We start from the raw sequence: 20,009 nt of genomic DNA on the forward strand, positions 1-20,009 counted from the left end.
TTTTATGGAGTACAGTGAACCCTCGGTTATCGCGGTTAATGGGGACCGAGACCACCCGCGAAAACTGAAAATCCGCGAAGTAGCGGCGCACCTTCAAAAATGCTTAAAAAAAAATACAATATATATAATAAATATATAAATATATATATATATATATATATATATATATATATATATACGGGGAGAGAGAGAGAGAGTGAAATTCATGTTATAACAAAAAAACCAAATTATTATTAAAACGTATTATTTTTTTATTCCCCAGCCATTCTTTTTGTATTTATTTAATTACTCAGACTTTTACCTGCTGGTACGCCGTCTGGTGTGCCCTGTGAAATGAAAGGTGCCATTCTTTATTTATTTATTTATTTATTCATTTATTCATTCATAACTGACAGCTTCGCGCTCCGCTCGTGCCCGGGCGGAAGAGGTGCTCCAATTCGGCTTAACTGTGACACACGCCCACCCTCCTCCCCCGGAGCTTCCATTCGGTTAAACTTAGGGGCCGCTTGGCACCGCCCGTGCCCGGGGAAGGTGCTCCTCTTCGGCTTACTGTGACGCGAGCATGCCCTCCTCCTCCGGAGCTTCCATTCGGTTAAACTTAGGGGCCGCTTGGAACCGCCCGTGGCCGGGGAAGGTGCTCCTCTTCGGCTTACTGTGACGCGAGCATGCCCTCCTCCTCCGGAGCTCCCATTCGGTTAAACTTAGGGGCCGCTTGGAACCGCCCGTGCCCGGGGAAGGTGCTCCTCTTCGGCTTACTGTGACGCGAGCATGCCCTCCTCCTCCGGAGCTTCCATTCGGTTAAACTTAGGGGCCGCTTGGCACCGCCCGTGCCCGGGGAAGGTGCTCCTCTACGGCTTAACTGCCACGCACGCCGGCCGGAGCTCTGGTACTGTCCGAACCGCGCGAAACGTCGCCACCGATCGTGTCCGGGGGAACGTGCTCTTCTTCGTCCACTCTCCTCTTCCCCCACGCTCTTCTTTGGCGCACGCCGGCCGTCTAACCGCTCCAGCGCCCCGTCGTGCTGCTCGGCGAAACTACAATGCCCCCGAATATTTTTTAGACCCGCGAAGCACTGAACCCGCGAAAGGTGAACCGCCAAGTAGCGAGGGTTCACTGTATGTATAAGACCAAGACCTACAAAAAAGTCTCTTGGAGCAATGAGCTAGGTTTTACAGGAAGTCGGCCATTTTGAATTTACTTAAAAGGGGGCGGGTCACCACAATGGACTTTGTGTAGAAATTATTATTGGGGCCCGAGCAGCGACCGCGGCGAGGTCCCTATTTTTTTTGTAGAAATTATTATTAGGGCCCGAGCAGCGACCGCTACGAGGTCCCCATTGTTTTTGTGGAAATTATTATTATTATTATTATTAGGGCCCGAGCAGTGACCGCTGCGAGGTCCCTATTGTTTTTCTAGAAATTGTTATTAGGGCCCGAGCTGCGACGGCTGCGAGGTCCCTATTGTTTTTGTAGAAAATATTATTACTTTTATTATTAATAATATTATTATTATTATTATTAGGGCCTGAGCAGCGACCGCTGCGAAGTCCCTATTGTTTTTGTAGAAATTATTATTATTATTATTTTTCCGATTGTTCGATCGCATTTTTGACCCCGAAACATGCACAAAAATTCACCAAACTTGGCAGTCTCATCGGGCATGGCGAAAAATTTGATATTTTAACGTCTAATATGAACAGGAAGTGAGTTATTAATTTTTGAAAGTCCGACTTTTGCCCTTTTTTGCATGTTTACAGGGGTCATTCTTTTGCACCCTGATCCTAAAGGCTTCATCTGATTGCCTTAAAATTCTGTCTGTAGCATCTTAAGACCTGGGACAAACACTGGGGCTAAAATTTTTTGTTTCCGAAATACTATATTAACGGGGGCGGGGCTTCGAAGTTTTCACTTAAGATTTCCTTCGCCGCAATGGACAAAATGCTTAATAACTCTCCTGCACATGCTGCTAAAAATCCAAAACTTCACATGTACATAAAGAGTCGGTACCTGAAGACATCTATATGTTTATATTCTGTTATACACCTTGCGCCAATCAATATCATTTTTTACGTTTTGACGTACTGCACGGTGCCCTTTTAACGAATCCGATTGAAAATTGGCTAGAAAAGACTCAAGACATTGATCTTACTCTATCCCTATTTTTGTGACTTTCCTTCGAAGGGCGTGGCTATTGCGGTGCCGCAGAGTCTGATTATTCTCCGTGGCAACAAAAGTTCCTGCAAAATGATTCAGATGATCCATCTTCTCGAAATTTTTCACATTTGAGGATATTCAGGCCCTGAAGACGGCTGCCAACTTATTTTTGATCGCAGTGGTAGCGCCACCAACTGGTTAAAACAAATACAAATTATTTTCGTTGATGTTTTTCTCCGGGCAGGTTCACAAAATCTACCTTATATTTGCTCGGATGAGTGTTTAGGCCTTGAGGATGTCACAATACGAAAGTCTTTCGCCTTCTTCAGAGTGTCACATGATGGTGTCTTGTGACCCGTCTTTATCAGCTGATGTTCCATGAGGGCGTGACTTACCTGTCACAAGAATGAAGGCAAGTCACACCCCCCGCTGTCCGTTCACTCCGCCAAGATGCTGCTCTAGGTGGTAGAGAGGATGAAGGCTCCCTTGTCTCTGTTCATGGTTTTTATGCCTTGCTTGCAGATCTCAATGGCCTCTCTGATCCAGCGCTGTTGTTTGTTCTCTTCGGTGCGGATGACCCTGCCCTTCTCCCGGTCCATGATGTGGTTTTCCCTTTTGCAGTGGTCAGTGATTGCTGATTTGTAATGTTCATGTTGTGCTTGTTCTTTTACTGCTCTGATTTTTCATTTTTTTGACAGGTAAGTCACACCCTCATGGAACATCAGCTGATAAAGACGGGTCTCAAGACACCATCATGCGACACTCTGAAGAAGGCGAAAGACTCGCCGAAACATGTCAGGTAAAAAATTAACCTAAAACATAATTGTCTGCTTTTAATGAATCAGTCAAATATCAATAATAAGAAGACAAAATGAACCTAATACAAATAAATGAATGCTTAATAACTCCCCTGCACATGCTCCTGAAAATCCAAACCTTCACCTGTAAATAAAACGTCCCGACCTGAAGACATCTTAATGTTATTATTTTGTTATACACACAGCGCCGCCAAGTGGAATCAAAAATGTGTTTTTATTTTAATTTTCACATCCTGCACGGTGCCCTTTTGACAAATCCGACTGAAAATTAGTCAGAAAAGACTCAAGACAATGATCTTTCTCTCTGCCGAATTTTGTGACGTTTTGGCAAAAGGCGTGGCTATTACGGTGCTGAAAAGTCAGATTGTACTCTGTGGCAACAAAAGCTCCGGCAACATGACTCAGATGATCCTATCTTCTCGAAGTTGTACACATTTGAGGATACTTCAGCCCTGAAGACATCTACCAACTTATTTTTCATCGTAGTAGTAGCGCCACCAACTGGTAAAAGCTAATACAAGTTATTTTCTTGGATGTTTTTCTCCGTGCAACTCAACAAGGCCGCCCTCATATATGCTCGGATGACTGTTTCGGCCATGAGGATGTCACAATACGAAATTCGTCCTTTTTCGTGTAAAGTGGTGGGAGTGGCATTGCACTGTTCGGCAATAAAACAACGCTGATTATGAGGTTCTAAATATGAACGACAACTCGTGAAACTTTACACACACATCAGGCCGAGCAAATTTATCAATATTTTATACGTTAGTTGTGCAGCTTTTTTGAAATGGCTCGCCATGGCCCTCGAGAAATGTTAAAAAAAGCAGCCCTGGTTGAGTGTTTCACCTCGCTTTTTGTAAATTTTATGGAGTACAGTGAACCCTCGGTAATCGCGGTTAATGGGGACAGAGACCACCCGCGAAAACTGAAAATCCGCGAAGTAGCGGCGCACCTTCAAAAATGCTTAAAAAAATATACAATATATATAATAAATATATAAATATATATATATATATATATATATATATATATATATATATATATATATATATATATATATATATACGGGGAGAGAGAGAGTGAAATTCATGTTATAACAAAAAAACCAAATTATTATTAAAACGTATTATTTTTTTATTCCCCAGCCATTCTTTTTGTATTTATTTAATTACTCCGACTTTTATCTGCTGGTACGCCGTCCGGTGTGCCCTGTGAAATGAAAGGTGGCATTCTTTATTCATTTATTTATTTATTCTTTTATACATTAATAACTGACAGCTTCGCGCTCCGCTCGTGCCCGGGCGGAAGAGGTGCTCCAATTCGGCTTAACTGTGACACACACCCGCCCTCCTCCCCCGGAGCTTCCATTCGGTTAAACTTAGGGGCCGCTTGGCACCGCCCGTGCCCGGGGAAGGTGCTCCTCTTCGGCTTACTGTGACGCGAGCATGCCCTCCTCCTCCGGAGCTTCCATTCGGTTAAACTTAGGGGCCGCTTGGAATCGCCCGTGCCCGGGGAAGGTGCTCCTCTTCGGCTTACTGTGACGCGAGCATGCCCTCCTCCTCCGGAGCTTCCATTCGGTTAAACTTAGGGGCCGCTTGGCACCGCCCGTGCCCGGGGAAGGTTCTCCACTACGGCTTAACTGCCACGCACGCCGGCCGGAGCTCTGGTACTGTCCGAACCGCGCGAAACGTCGCCACCGATCGTGTCCGGGGGAACGTGCTCTTCTTCGTCCACTCTCCTCTTCGCCCACGCTCTTCTTCGGCGCACACCGGCCGTCTAACCGCTCCAGCGCCCCGTCGTGCCGCTCGGCGAAACTACAATGCCCCCGAATATTTTTTAGACCCGCGAAGCACTGAACCCGCGAAAGGTGAACCGCCAAGTAGCGAGGGTTCACTGTATGTATAAGACCAAGACCTACAAAAAAGTCTCTTGGAGCAATGAGCTAGGTTTTACAGGAAGTCGGCCATTTTGAATTTACTTAAAAGGGGGCGGGTCACCACAATGGACTTTGTGTAGAAATTATAATTGGGGCCCGAGCAGCGACCGCGGCGAGGTCCCTATTGTTTTTGTAGAAATTATTATTAGGGCCCGAGCAGCGACCGCTACGAGGTCCCCATTGTTTTTGTGGAAATTATTATTATTATTATTATTAGGGCCCGAGCAGTGACCGCTGCGAGGTCCCTATTGTTTTTCTAGAAATTGTTATTAGGGCCCGAGCTGCGACGGCTGCGAGGTCCCTATTGTTTTTGTAGAAAATATTATTACTTTTATTATTATTATTATTATTATTATTAGGGCCTGAGCAGCGACCGCTGCGAAGTCCCTGTTGTTTTTGTAGAAATTATTATTATTATTATTTTTCCGATTGTTCGATTGCATTTTTGACCCCGAAACATGCACAAAAACTCACCAAACTTGGCAGTCTCATCGGGCATGGCGAGAAATTTGATATTTTAAACGTCTAATATGAACAGGAAGTGAGTTATGAATTTTTGAAAGTCTGACTTTTGCCCTTTTTTGCATGTTTACAGTGGTCATTCTTTTGCACCCTGATCCTAAAGGCTTCATCTGATTGCCTTAAAATTCTGTCTGTAGCATCTTAAGACCTGGGACAAACACTGGGGCTAAAATTGGGGCTAAAATCTTTTGTTTCCGAAATACTATATGACGGGGGCGGGGCTTCAAAGTTTTCAATTAAGATTTCCTTCGCCGCAATGGACAAAATGCTTAATAACTCTCCTGCACATGCTGCTAAAAATCCAAAACTTCACATGTACATAAAGAGTCGGTACCTGAAGACATCTATATGTTTATACTCTGTTATACACCTTGCGCCAATCAATATAATTTTTTACATTTTGACGTACTGCACGGTGCCCTTTTAACGAATCCGATTGAAAATTGGCTAGAAAAGACTCAAGACATTGATCTTACTCTATCCCTATTTTTGTGACTTTCCTTCGAAGGGCGTAGCTATTACGGTGCCGCAGAGTCTGATTATTCTCCGTGGCAACAAAAGTTCCTGCAAAATGATTCAGATGATCCATCTTCTCGAAATTTTTCACATTTGAGGATATTCAGGCCCTGAAGACGGCTGCCAACTTATTTTTGATCGCAGTGGTAGCGCCACCAACTGGTTAAAACAAATACAAATTATTTTCGTTGATTTTTTTCTCCGGGCAGGTTAACAAAATCTACCTTATATTTGCTCGGATGAGTGTTTAGGCCTTGAGGATGTCACAATACGAAAGTCTTTCGCCTTCTTCAGAGTGTCACATGATGGTGTCTTGTGACCCGTCTTTATCAGCTGATGTTCCATGAGGGCGTGACTTACCTGTCACAAGAATGAAGGCAAGTCACGCCCCCCGCTGTCCGTTCACTCCGCCAAGATGCTGCTCCAGGTGGTAGAGAGGATGAAGGCTCCCTTGTCTCTGTTCATGGTTTTTATGCCTCGCTTGCAGATCTCAATGGCCTCTCTGATCCAGCGCTGTTGTTTGTTCTCTTCGGTGCGGATGACCCTGCCCTTCTCCCGGTCCATGATGTGGTTTTCCCTTTTGCAGTGGTCAGTGATTGCTGATTTGTAATGTTCATGTTGTGCTTGTTCTTTTACTGCTCTGATTTTTCATTTTTTTGACAGGTAAGTCACACCCTCATGGAACATCAGCTGATAAAGACGGGTCTCAAGACACAATCATTCGACACTCTGAAGAAGGCGAAAGACTCGCCGAAACATGTCAGGTAAAAAATTAACCTAAAACATAATTGTCTGCTTTTAATGAATCAGTCAAATATCAATAATAAGAAGACAAAATGAACCTAATACAAATAAATGAATGCTTAATAACGCCCCTGCACATGCTCCTAAAAATCCAAACCTTCACCTGTAAATAAAACGTCCCGACCTGAAGACATCTTAATGTTATTATTTTGTTATACACACAGCGCCGCCAAGTGGAATCAAAAATGTGTTTTTATTTTAATTTTCACGTACTGCACGGTGCCCTTTTGACGAATCCGACTGAAAATTAGTCAGAAAAGACTCAAGACAATGATCTTACTCTCTGCCGAATTTTGTGACGTTTTGGCAAAAGGCGTGGCTATTACGGTGCTGAAAAGTCCGATTGTACTTTGTGGCAACAAAAGCTCCGGCAACATGACTCAGATGATCCTATCTTCTCGAAGTTGTACACATTTGAGGATACTTCAGCCCTGAAGACATCTACCAACTTATTTTTCATCGTAGTAGTAGCGCCACCAACTGGTAAAAGCTAATACAAGTTATTTTCTTGGATGTTTTTCTCCGTGCAACTCAACAAGGTCGCCCTCATATATGCTCGGATGACTGTTTCGGCCATGAGGATGTCACAATACGAAATTCATCCTTTTTCGTGAAAAGTTGTGGGAGTGGCATTGCACTGTTCGGCAATAAAACAACGCTGATTATGAGGTTCTAAATATGAACGACAACTCGTGAAACTTTACACACACATCAGGCAGAGCAAATTTATCAATATTTTATACGTTAGTTGTGCAGCTTTTTTGAAATGGCTCGCCATGGCCCTCGAGAAAAGTTAAAAAAAGAATAGAATAGAAATAGAAATCCCTTTATTGTCATTGTACTCAAGTGTGCAACGAGATTAGAGGGCTCCCCTCTCCAGTGCAATACAACAATAATACAGACAATATATAAATTAGATAAATAAATAAGACAGTGCAATGGAATTCAGTACTGAATAGGGCATATAGAAACACATCACAATGCTGTTTTGCAAGGTTAGGGTGGTCTCGTGTGTGTGTGAGAGTTCAGTATGGAGATGGCTCTCGGAAAGAAACTGTTTCTCAGTCGATTGGTCCTTGATTTGATGCATCTGTAGCGCCTGCCAGAGGGCAACCGGTCGAACAGGTGTGAGTTTGGGTGGGTATTGTCTTTGACGATGTTGAGAGCCCTTCTGAGGCACCGGGCGGTGTAGATGTCCGACAGCGAGGGGAGAGGGCAGCCAATAATCCTTTGCGCTGTTTTGACTGTCCTCTGGAGCCTCACTCTGTCCGCCTCAGTGCAGCCGCTGTACCAGGTGGAGACACAGTACGTCAGCAGGCTCTCGATGGACGAGTGGTAGAAGGCCAGCAGCAGCTTCCTGTCCAGGTTGAATTTCCTGAGGACTCTCAGGAAGTGCAGACGTTGGCGGACCTTCTTTACCACTGCTGTGGTGTTGTGACTCCAAGAAAGGTCATCGGAGATCTGTACTCCCAGGAACTTGAACGTGTGGACCCTCTCCACACACACGCCTTCGATGCAGAGGGGGGGCGGCAGCGTCTTGTTCCTCCTGAAGTCGACGACAATCTCCTTTGTTTTAGCAGAGTTAAGGTGCAGTCTGTTGTCCTTGCACCAAGTTGTCAGTCTCCCTACCTCCTCTCTGTAGGCTGTCTCGTCACCTTCCGAGATCAGACCGACCACTGTCGTGTCGTCAGCAAACTTGACGATGGTGTTGTTGCCGTGGGCCGGGCTGCAGTCGTAGGTGTAGAGGGCGTACAGGAGAGGGCTCAGCACGCATCCTTGGGGGGAACCGGTGCTCACCATGAGGGTGCAGGACGTGTAGGGGCCGAGCAACACAGTCTGGGGTCTGTTGGTCAGAAAGTCCTTAATCCAGATGTGTGTGAGGGCAGGGAGGCCGAGAGTGTCCAGTTTGGCGACGAGGATGTCTGGGATGATCGTGTTGAATGCCGAGCTGTAGTCCACAAAGAGCATCCTTGCATAGCTCCGCTGTTGTTCCAGGTGGCCCAGCACAACATGCAGAGCAGCCCTGGTTGAGTGTTTCACCTCGCTTTTTGTAAATTTTATGGAGTACAGTGAACCCTCGGTTATCGCGGTTAATGGGGACCGAGACCACCCGCGAAAACTGAAAATCCGCGAAGTAGCGGCGCACCTTCAAAAATGCTTAAAAAAAAAATACAATATATATATATATATATATATATATATATATACGGGGAGAGAGAGAGTGAAATTCATGTTATAACAAAAAAAACAAATTATTATTAAAACGTATTATTTTTTTATTCCCCAGCCATTCTTTTTGTATTTATTTAATTACTCCGACTTTTACCTGCTGGTACGCCGTCCGGTGTGCCCTCTGCAATGAAAGGTACCATTCTTTATTTATTTATTTATTTATTCATTTATTCATTCATAACTGACAGCTTCGCGCTCCGCTCGTGCCCGGGCGGAAGAGGTGCTCCAATTCGGCTTAACTGTGACACACGCCCACCCTCCTCCCCCGGAGCTTCCATTCGGTTAAACTTAGGGGCCGCTTGGCACCGCCCGTGCCCGGGGAAGGTGCTCCTCTTCGGCTTACTGTGTCGCGAGCATGCCCTCCTCCTCCGGAGCTTCCATTCGGTTAAACTTAGGGGCCGCTTGGAACCGCCCGTGCCCGGGGAAGGTGCTCCTCTTCGGCTTACTGTGACGCGAGCATGCCCTCCTCCTCCGGAGCTTCCATTCCATTAAACTTAGGGGCCGCTTGGCACCGCCCGTGCCTGGGGAAGGTGCTCCTCTACGGCTTAACTGCCACGCACGCCGGCCGGAGCTCTGGTACGGTCCGAACCGCGCGAAACGTCGCCACCGATCGTGTCCGGGGGAACGTGCTCTTCTTCGTCCACTCTCCTCTTCGCCCACGCTCTTCTTCGGCGCACGCCGGCCGTCTAACCGCTCCAGCGCCCCGTCGTGCCGCTCGGCGAAACTACAATGCCCCCGAATATTTTTTATACCCGCGAAGCACTGAACCCGCGAAAGGTGAACTGCGAAGTAGCGAGGGTTCACTGTATGTATAAGACCAAGACCTACAAAAAAGTCTCTTGGAGCAATGAGCTAGGTTTTACAGGAAGTCGGCCATTTTGAATTTACTTAAAAGGGGCGGGTCACCACAATGGACTTTGTGTAGAAATGATTATTGGGGCCCGAGCAGCGACCGCGGCGAGGTCCCTATTGTTTATGTAGAAATTATTATTAGGGCCCGAGCAGCAACCGCTACGAGGTCCCCATTGTTTTTGTGGAAATTATTATTATTATTATTATTAGGGCCCGAGCAGTGACCGCTGCGAGGTCCCTATTGTTTTTCTAGAAATTGTTATTAGGGCCCGAGCTGCGACGGCTGCGAGGTCCCTATTGTTTTTGTAGAAAATATTATTACTTTTATTATTATTATTATTATTATTATTAGGGCCTGAGCAGCGACCGCTGCGAAGTCCCTGTTGTTTTTGTAGAAATTATTATTATTATTATTTTTCCGATTGTACGATCGCATTTTTGACCCCGAAACATGCACAAAAACTCACCAAACTTGGCAGTCTCATCGGGCATGGCGAGAAATTTGATATTTTAACGTCTAATATGAACAGGAAGTGAGTTATGAATTTTTGAAAGTCCGACTTTTGCCCTTTTTTGCATGTTTACAGGGGTCATTCTTTTGCACCCTGATCCTAAAGGCTTCATCTGATTGCCTTAAAATTCTGTCTGTAGCATCTTAAGACCTGGGACAAACACTGGGGCTAAAATCTTTTGTTTCCGAAATACTATATGACGGGGGCGGGGCTTCAAAGTTTTCACTTAAGATTTCCTTCGCCGCAATGGACAAAATGCTTAATAACTCTCCTGCACATGCTGCTAAAAATCCAAAACTTCACATGTACATAAAGAGTCGGTACCTGAAGACATCTATATGTTTATATTCTGTTATACACCTTGCGCCAATCAATAACATTTTTTACATTTTGACGTACTGCACGGTGCCCTTTTAACGAATCCGATTGAAAATTGGCTAGAAAAGACTCAAGACATTGATCTTACTCTATCCCTATTTTCGTGACTTTCCTTCGAAGGGCGTGGCTATTGCGGTGCCGCAGAGTCTGATTATTCTCCGTGGCAACAAAAGTTCCTGCAAAATGATTCAGATGATCCATCTTCTCGAAATTTTTCACATTTGAGGATATTCAGGCCCTGAAGACGGCTGCCAACTTATTTTTGATCGCAGTGGTAGCGCCACCAACTGGTTAAAACAAATACAAATTATTTTCGTTGATGTTTTTCTCCGGGCAGGTTCACAAAATCTACCTTATATTTGCTCGGATGAGTGTTTAGGCCTTGAGGATGTCACAATACGAAAGTCTTTCGCCTTCTTCAGAGTGTCACATGATGGTGTCTTGTGACCCGTCTTTATCAGCTGATGTTCCATGAGGGCGTGACTTACCTGTCACAAGAATGAAGGCAAGTCACACCCCCCGCTGTCCGTTCACTCCGCCAAGATGCTGCTCTAGGTGGTAGAGAGGATGAAGGCTCCCTTGTCTCTGTTCATGGTTTTTATGCCTCGCTTGCAGATCTCAATGGCCTCTCTGATCCAGCGCTGTTGTTTGTTCTCTTCGGTGCGGATGACCCTGCCCTTCTCCCGGTCCATGATGTGGTTTTCCCTTTTGCAGTGGTCAGTGATTGCTGATTTGTAATGTTCATGTTGTGCTTGTTCTTTTACTGCTCTGATTTTTCATTTTTTTGACAGGTAAGTCACACCCTCATGGAACATCAGCTGATAAAGACGGGTCTCAAGACACCATCATGCGACACTCTGAAGAAGGCGAAAGACTCGCCGAAACATGTCAGGTAAAAAATTAACCTAAAACATAATTGTCTGCTTTTAATGAATCAGTCAAATATCAATAATAAGAAGACAAAATGAACCTAATACAAATAAATGAATGCTTAATAACTCCCCTGCACATGCTCCTGAAAATCCAAACCTTCACCTGTAAATAAAACGTCCCGACCTGAAGACATCTTAATGTTATTATTTTGTTATACACACAGCGCCGCCAAGTGGAATCAAAAATGTGTTTTTATTTTAATTTTCACATCCTGCACGGTGCCCTTTTGACAAATCCGACTGAAAATTAGTCAGAAAAGACTCAAGACAATGATCTTTCTCTCTGCCGAATTTTGTGACGTTTTGGCAAAAGGCGTGGCTATTACGGTGCTGAAAAGTCAGATTGTACTCTGTGGCAACAAAAGCTCCGGCAACATGACTCAGATGATCCTATCTTCTCGAAGTTGTACACATTTGAGGATACTTCAGCCCTGAAGACATCTACCAACTTATTTTTCATCGTAGTAGTAGCGCCACCAACTGGTAAAAGCTAATACAAGTTATTTTCTTGGATGTTTTTCTCCGTGCAACTCAACAAGGCCGCCCTCATATATGCTCGGATGACTGTTTCGGCCATGAGGATGTCACAATACGAAATTCGTCCTTTTTCGTGTAAAGTTGTGGGAGTGGCATTGCACTGTTCGGCAATAAAACAACGCTGATTATGAGGTTCTAAATATGAACGACAACTCGTGAAACTTTACACACACATCAGGCCGAGCAAATTTATCAATATTTTATACGTTAGTTGTGCAGCTTTTTTGAAATGGCTCGCCATGGCCCTCGAGAAATGTTAAAAAAAGCAGCCCTGGTTGAGTGTTTCACCTCGCTTTTTGTAAATTTTATGGAGTACAGTGAACCCTCGGTAATCGCGGTTAATGGGGACAGAGACCACCCGCGAAAACTGAAAATCCGCGAAGTAGCGGCGCACCTTCAAAAATGCTTAAAAAAATATACAATATATATAATAAATATATAAATATATATATATATATATATATATATATATATATATATATATATATATATACGGGGAGAGAGAGAGTGAAATTCATGTTATAACAAAAAAACCAAATTATTATTAAAACGTATTATTTTTTTATTCCCCAGCCATTCTTTTTGTATTTATTTAATTACTCCGACTTTTACCTGCTGGTACGCCGTCCGGTGTGCCCTCTGCAATGAAAGGTGCCATTCTTTATTTATTTATTTATTTATTCATTTATTCATTCATAACTGACAGCTTCGCACTCCGCTCGTGCCCGGGCGGAAGAGGTGCTCCAATTCGGCTTAACTGTGACACACGCCCACCCTCCTCCCCCGGAGCTTCCATTCGGTTAAACTTAGGGGCCGCTTGGCACCGCCCGTGCCCGGGGAAGGTGCTCCTCTTCGGCTTACTGTGTCGCGAGCATGCCCTCCTCCTCCGGAGCTTCCATTCGGTTAAACTTAGGGGCCGCTTGGAACCGCCCGTGCCCGGGGAAGGTGCTCCTCTTCGGCTTACTGTGACGCGAGCATGCCCTCCTCCTCCGGAGCTTCCATTCCATTAAACTTAGGGGCCGCTTGGCACCGCCCGTGCCTGGGGAAGGTGCTCCTCTACGGCTTAACTGCCACGCACGCCGGCCGGAGCTCTGGTACGGTCCGAACCGCGCGAAACGTCGCCACCGATCGTGTCCGGGGGAACGTGCTCTTCTTCGTCCACTCTCCTCTTCGCCCACGCTCTTCTTCGGCGCACGCCGGCCGTCTAACCGCTCCAGCGCCCCGTCGTGCCGCTCGGCGAAACTACAATGCCTCCGAATATTTTTTATACCCGCGAAGCACTGAACCCGCGAAAGGTGAACTGCGAAGTAGCGAGGGTTCACTGTATGTATAAGACCAAGACCTACAAAAAAGTCTCTTGGAGCAATGAGCTAGGTTTTACAGGAAGTCGGCCATTTTGAATTTACTTAAAAGGGGCGGGTCACCACAATGGACTTTGTGTAGAAATTATTATTGGGGCCCGAGCAGCGACCGCGGCGAGGTCCCTATTGTTTATGGAGAAATTATTATTAGGGCCCGAGCAGCGACCGCTACGAGGTCCCCATTGTTTTTGTGGAAATTATTATTATTATTATTATTAGGGCCCGAGCAGTGACCGCTGCGAGGTCCCTATTGTTTTTCTAGAAATTGTTATTAGGGCCCGAGCTGCGACGGCTGCGAGGTCCCTATTGTTTTTGTAGAAAATATTATTACTTTTATTATTATTATTATTATTATTATTAGGGCCTGAGCAGCGACCGCTGCGAAGTCCCTGTTGTTTTTGTAGAAATTATTATTATTATTATTTTTCCGATTGTTCGATCGCATTTTTGACCCCCGAAACATGCACAAAAACTCACCAAACTTGGCAGTCTCATCGGGCATGGCGAGAAATTTGATATTTTAACGTCTAATATGAACAGGAAGTGAGTTATGAATTTTTGAAAGTCCGACTTTTGCCCTTTTTTGCATGTTTACAGGGGTCATTCTTTTGCACCCTGATCCTAAAGGCTGATTGCCTTAAAATTCTGTCTGTAGCATCTTAGCCTTCTTCAGAGTGTCACATGATGGTGTCTTGTGACCTGTCTTTATCAGCTGATGTTCCATGAGGGCGTGACTTACCTGTCACAAGAATGAAGGCAAGTCACACCCCCCGCTGTCCGTTCACTCCGCCAAGATGCTGCTCCAGGTGGTAGAGAGGATGAAGGCTCCCTTGTCTCTGTTCATGGTTTTTATGCCTCGCTTGCAGATCTCAATGGCCTCTCTGATCCAGCGCTGTTGTTTGTTCTCTTCGGTGCGGATGACCCTGTGTGAGAGTATGTAAATAGTTTGTGTATTTTTAATCATGTTTTTTATACACTATTTGTATCAATGATAATTACACACACACTCACGGACACGCACATCATTGCTTCAGCACACATGCGCACACCCACACGCTTGTTTTAAGTTTCACTTTCCATAGGTTTCGTTTTTCTCTGAATAAAGTCCAGAGGGATGGGCGAAGAAGTCAGTGAGAGTGCGGGAGAGTGAACTGGCAAGACGTCTACTTCACTTCCTGGCTTCTCCTCCCATCGCGATGGAGAAAAGACAAAACCTTCCCTGGTTATTCCTCTGGTTCTCTGCATTTAATTCAGTCTAATGAAGGCGTCAGGACCTTTTAAACCTGACATTTATTGGTGCCGGTCAACCCGGGAGCCACACCCGGACGGGCGAACGTCGCTGGATATTTCGGGGGCCAACGAATCTGACGTCAGCGCTTCACCATTTGAAAGCGGGTCCCTGAGCTGCGGCGCGGCCGTCCGCCCGGATGTCGGTTCCCTGTCGGACCAGGCGGATCCGGAGGAAGCCAGGTATTGTTTTTCAAATTATTTTGTGCCACCATTTTAAAATTTAAAATATTAACACAATTCGTAAGGGGTGATTTATGTGAGTAAGGAAGAGCGCGCCGGCCGTTTTGCAGTAGTTCGGTCGAAAAGAAAAGAAACTGGATCGTGCTCGTCTAAGGAGTTATAGAAAAATAATTAGGCCATAACTCATTGAGAAACTGGGTTTCTCGGGAGACTGGGTCTCCCTTACGGAAAGCACGGTTGCGTTGATTGACGGTTCTGCGGTCCGTCTGATAAAAAAAAAAAGAAGAAAAGAAAAAAACCGGATCGCGTTATTCAAGGAGTTACAAATAGTATTAGGCCGTAACTCATTGAGAAACTGGGTTTCTCGGGAGACTGGGTCTCCCTTACAGATAACGCGGTGGTAAAAAAAGAACGTCCTGCGGTACGTCTAAACCGGATCGTGTTGTTTAGGGAGTTACAAAAAGAAGAAATTAGGTCGTAACTCGTTCAAACCGACAGCACGGTAGAGTCTATTAAAAGTTCCTCGGTGTCGATAAATAGAAATTATCGACGACTTAGAGGTCTACTCACAATTTCACATTGAAATTTAGGGAATAATAAGGCATTATTTTTGGTGGTTTTTATTATTTTTATTTGAATATTCTTTGTAGCTGCGCAGCTGTGTGTGTGGGTGTATGAGGACAAAGAGAAAAAAAAAAGGTGAGAAAGAGCATACGTGCGTGAGTGTGCGTGCGTGCGTGCGTGTGTGTGTGTGTGTGTGTGGGTTTGGAGGAGTAGCTGACCAGACAACAGCAAAAGAAGAGGTCTGGCTGGGCCAAGCCTGAAGGATCAGGTTTCAGGGTAGTGAGAGAAGAATTTGCAGAGAAGCTGAAGAAAAAAAAAAAAAAAAAACCCGCACACACAACACCAGATGTGGAATGATCATTTTGCTGTATGCAAAGTGAGTGAATGGTGTGATTGGGGATTACAAATACCATTTGGTATTTTATCCCGTATAATGCAATAAGGGTTATAAACAGGAATAGTATTTGAGGATGACAGAGAGTGTTGTTGAAGAAGGTAAAGAAGGGGCGGGGTTGCAACTGCCCCCTGCATCCTGAATTACCCCCCCACCACCCACATTATCAGGTAACGCCACATAGAATGAGAACTAGATCAGACAGAACTGCATCGATAAGACAAAAAACCCCAATAAAAGATGGACAAACCAAAAAAGCGCTCACCTCAATGTGCTGCGTGTATAAGTGACAGTGTGCATTTGTGGCAGAGGCTGCACTCGCCCTACAGGGCTGCACATACATAATTATGAGCGATATTAGATAAATTAAAGTATTTATTATGGGCAAAAGATAAAGATGGAACTGTGTGTGTCTTTTTGTGGGCCCGTGTATATGTCTGTGTGTCTGTCTGAGTGTCTGTCTGTGTGTCTAAATGTCAGGGAGAGTGATCAAAGTGGTTGGAATTATGCTAAAAGGATTGATGAAGTAGAGATAAAATGGAATCAAGGATTAGTAACCAACAAAAGGCTACTTATGAGTGACGAGATCTTATTGAGAAAAATAATTCCCAAATTTACAAAAGAAATTAATAAAGATGATTTGAGGAGATAAATTCATTTAAATTTGAAATTAAATAAAATAACTTATACAACGGGATAGGCTTAAAAGAAAAGAGAGAAATAGCCTGATGTGCGTTTTCTGAAAAATAAAGAAATTGAACCCAGACGCCTAGGCTGGTTTAAAAAGATGAGTGAAGATAAGGAAGTTCATAAAAAAAACAGGATCTTGATAAAATTCAGTATTTAGACTCATGGAAAGCTGAACATGGTTTTAATGGTCAGTTAAAAACACGAAAAATAGCCGCATTGCAGAAATCAATCATAGCAAAGACAAAGAAAGACCACAAAAAGATGAAGAAAAATGGCTTTGAAGAAACAGAATATTGGATGAGGGTAGCCTTAAAAAGAGAAGAGGGTGACAAGAAACAGAAAAGATGAGACATTTGGGCAATACAAAGTGAGAATGACAGCTGTGTTTCAAAACCACAGCGGGCTGCAGGAAGATGGTGATGTGGATGGGGCATTTCAACAGCAGTTGAAGAATGCTTTACATGCAGGATCAAGAGAGGAAATTCATAAGTGGGTAAATAAACATTACATTTGCCTGCCAACAGGTACCCTGGAGGAGTATGTAAATCACGCCCTCCATGCTGAGAAGATAGAAAATAAAAAGAAACAGAGGTCTATAGACACTTTTTATCAGAATAAAGGTCAGAAAGTCTTTTATCAAGGTGGAAGAGGCTGAGACAAGGACGCCTTCCCACCGGAGATGATATTTTTTACAGTTGTGGCAGATCAGGACACTTTGCCAGAAACTGCCGTCAACCACACAGGAAGACCACACTAAAAGAAGGCCAGATAGCAAGAAATTGCCTTGAGAAGAAGCAGCCTTCAGCATGACTAAGATAGAAAGATTAAAGAACAGATGAGTTTTTAAATGAAGAGGTTTTCCTAAATTTACAAAAGATATTGGCTTTTGATTAAATGATTGAGCTGAAATAACCGTATTGGTAATGGGACACCAATTACCCTTTTTATGTGACATTGGTGCAGATAGGATTGCTTATAATAAATCAATTTCAAATGATAGGGCAAGTGAGAAAGGGGCCATAGTCAGATTTGCAAGGGGAAAAATGGAACAGAGTAACAGAATTAGAACCTGTGTGGTTGAGGGACCCAGAAGGCCACTGAGTTGGTTGCATGAATTGAAATTAGTTTTATTTTTACAGAATAATGAGAGCCCAAGTTGTGGGGATGTGATTAATTTACAGAAAAAGTTTAGTGATGAGATAATTTATATTTACATGATTCAATAGACAAGATATATCATTTTGATGATGGTTTTTACTTAATTGTATACTTGCGTCTCCTTCAGAAAGGGAGAAGTAGGTGTTATGAAATTTTAACAATTGGATGAAGCTTCTGAAAGTGAACATGAGGAATTTTTGCAAAAACATAGGTGTTTCTTGATTTTTTAAATTTTGATTCGAGACATTGGTAGGTTTGAGTGGTTGTGGAAAAACTACAGTGAATTTGGAAATTAGGAGCAGACTGTGGAGAGGCTCCTGTGAGGAGGAGGATAGAAATTAGATTTTGCTCCCACATACAGACTTTTCAACAAAAAACAACCTAATTTAAATTGGCCAACTTGTAAAATGGAAAAGAAGATTCTAAATTATGCACAAAAAGCTTGAACGTGTTGAGCGGAAGGAAGGAAAAGAGAAAACATTTAAAAAAAAGAAGGAAGCAGAGAGTCTTGTGATAAACAATAACTTTTCAGGACGAAGAGAGAAGCAATAGAAGATCACATGGCGAAAGAAAAAAACTAACATAAAAAGTGTGTGTAGAAGGACTTCTACATCAACATGCGTTTTGCTTATTAGGCCGTGATACACTGACAATTGGACTTTAATATCAGAATCAATAAGCAAGGGCGAATTTAAACAAGAGTCAAAACTTTAAAAGGACGCATTGTCAGTGATTAGCGGGAAGAAAAATAGTAATAAATCTTTGCCAGACCACTGTTGTGTAAACATAGATAAAGTTGGAGCCCAAAGTCTCTCAGGGCTGTAATTTATGCGGCAGAGAAAGAGCCCAACAGGCTTAGGGTGAGTTTAAAACAATAGTATCATGGCCATAAAATGGGTTGTGTATGTTGGAACTTGTGGAGATACACTGCAAGATTGTATTTACAAAGCATCTTAATGCACTACCAAATTATTATTATAAACCATTTGGGCAAACAGTGACTGCAAAAAATGGCTTCATGGACTTGTGTTGCTGCAGAAACACAGGAAAGTGAATCCATTTGCATATTAGTCACAACAATTTGGATTTCGTGGCAGAGAACCACTTAAGAGTGTGATCAATAGCTTTCACTGCTGCTTTAAGGAATGAAAAAATGACATTCCATCACACGACATTCACATTGCACGGCGATTTAATTGTAACATTACATTAATAAGGTGCGATGCATTTAAGCCCAGCGCCATTCTTTTTCCACGCACCATTTAGAAGGCGCCACACGACTGTGGAGCCGTCCAAATTTTCACCAAACCCATGACTTGACTTTTTGACATTTTTTCCTCCCGACTGGAGGAGTTAAGACGTGTAAAGACATGAAGACCAGGTGCACCTTCCAGACTGATAAGAAAGTGTCTGAGAACCAAGGTTGTAGGAAGAAATCACACTGACTTTTATGCGATGGGAGTATTAGTAGTGCGATACCAACAGATAACTTGTAAAAGAGAGAAATTGTTAGGATAAGCAGGAAGAGCGTAGGCGGTTGTGAGCTAATTAAAATTTGGAGTTTCCCATCTTGTATGAGCTGTATGGTTACAATGTGAACTCACAGTCAAGATAAAATGTTCTTGTGTTCTGTTGATTTTGGGCGAACGGGTGCTTTAAAAATCACAAAAGATAAAAGAAAAGTTGCGCATAAAGCACGTCTAAGTAAGTATTTGTAAATAAAAAAAATTTCTGAACAGAAAATGACACGATTACGATTGAATAAAGGCTGGAGCCAAGCCATAACCTCAGAGTCAACATAGCACAAGAGGTTTCATGAAAGCACACACACACACACCCCCACACCCACACACACACACACACACACACACAGTAAATCAACTTGACAAGTTGATCTCAGGCCAGGAAAAAAGGCACCACTAATTGAACATGCATATTGGGTGGACAATGATGCAAACATTGAGTGACACACGAGCAGATAGTCGTGAGTCAACAGGGGGAAGTATGATATGAAATTGTTCCCACATACAGACTTTTCAACCAAAACAAAAAAAATTTTTTGGACACTGTTATTTGTTTGGGTTGCAATATTGTTTGACTATGATTGATATGTTTTCAAAATGGATCAAGCTGTTTCCAACAACACATGCTGATGCTAAAAACGATTGGGAAAAGTGTTG

General features: G+C 43.6%; 1 long non-coding RNA gene across 2 annotated transcripts in view; it reads left to right on the plus strand.

The window, feature by feature from the left end:
* Nucleotides 1–20,009, plus strand: part of LOC148316014 (uncharacterized) — a 156,448-nt gene that overhangs the window by 115,326 nt on the left and 21,113 nt on the right. The gene's annotated exons all lie outside the window — the stretch shown is intronic.

This window comes from Idiotropiscis lumnitzeri, unplaced genomic scaffold (genome assembly GCF_059441095.1).
Source record: "Idiotropiscis lumnitzeri isolate Australia: NSW breed Sydney's pygmy pipehorse unplaced genomic scaffold, RoL_Ilum_1.0 HiC_scaffold_25, whole genome shotgun sequence".
Classification (NCBI taxonomy): Eukaryota; Metazoa; Chordata; class Actinopteri; order Syngnathiformes; family Syngnathidae; genus Idiotropiscis; species Idiotropiscis lumnitzeri.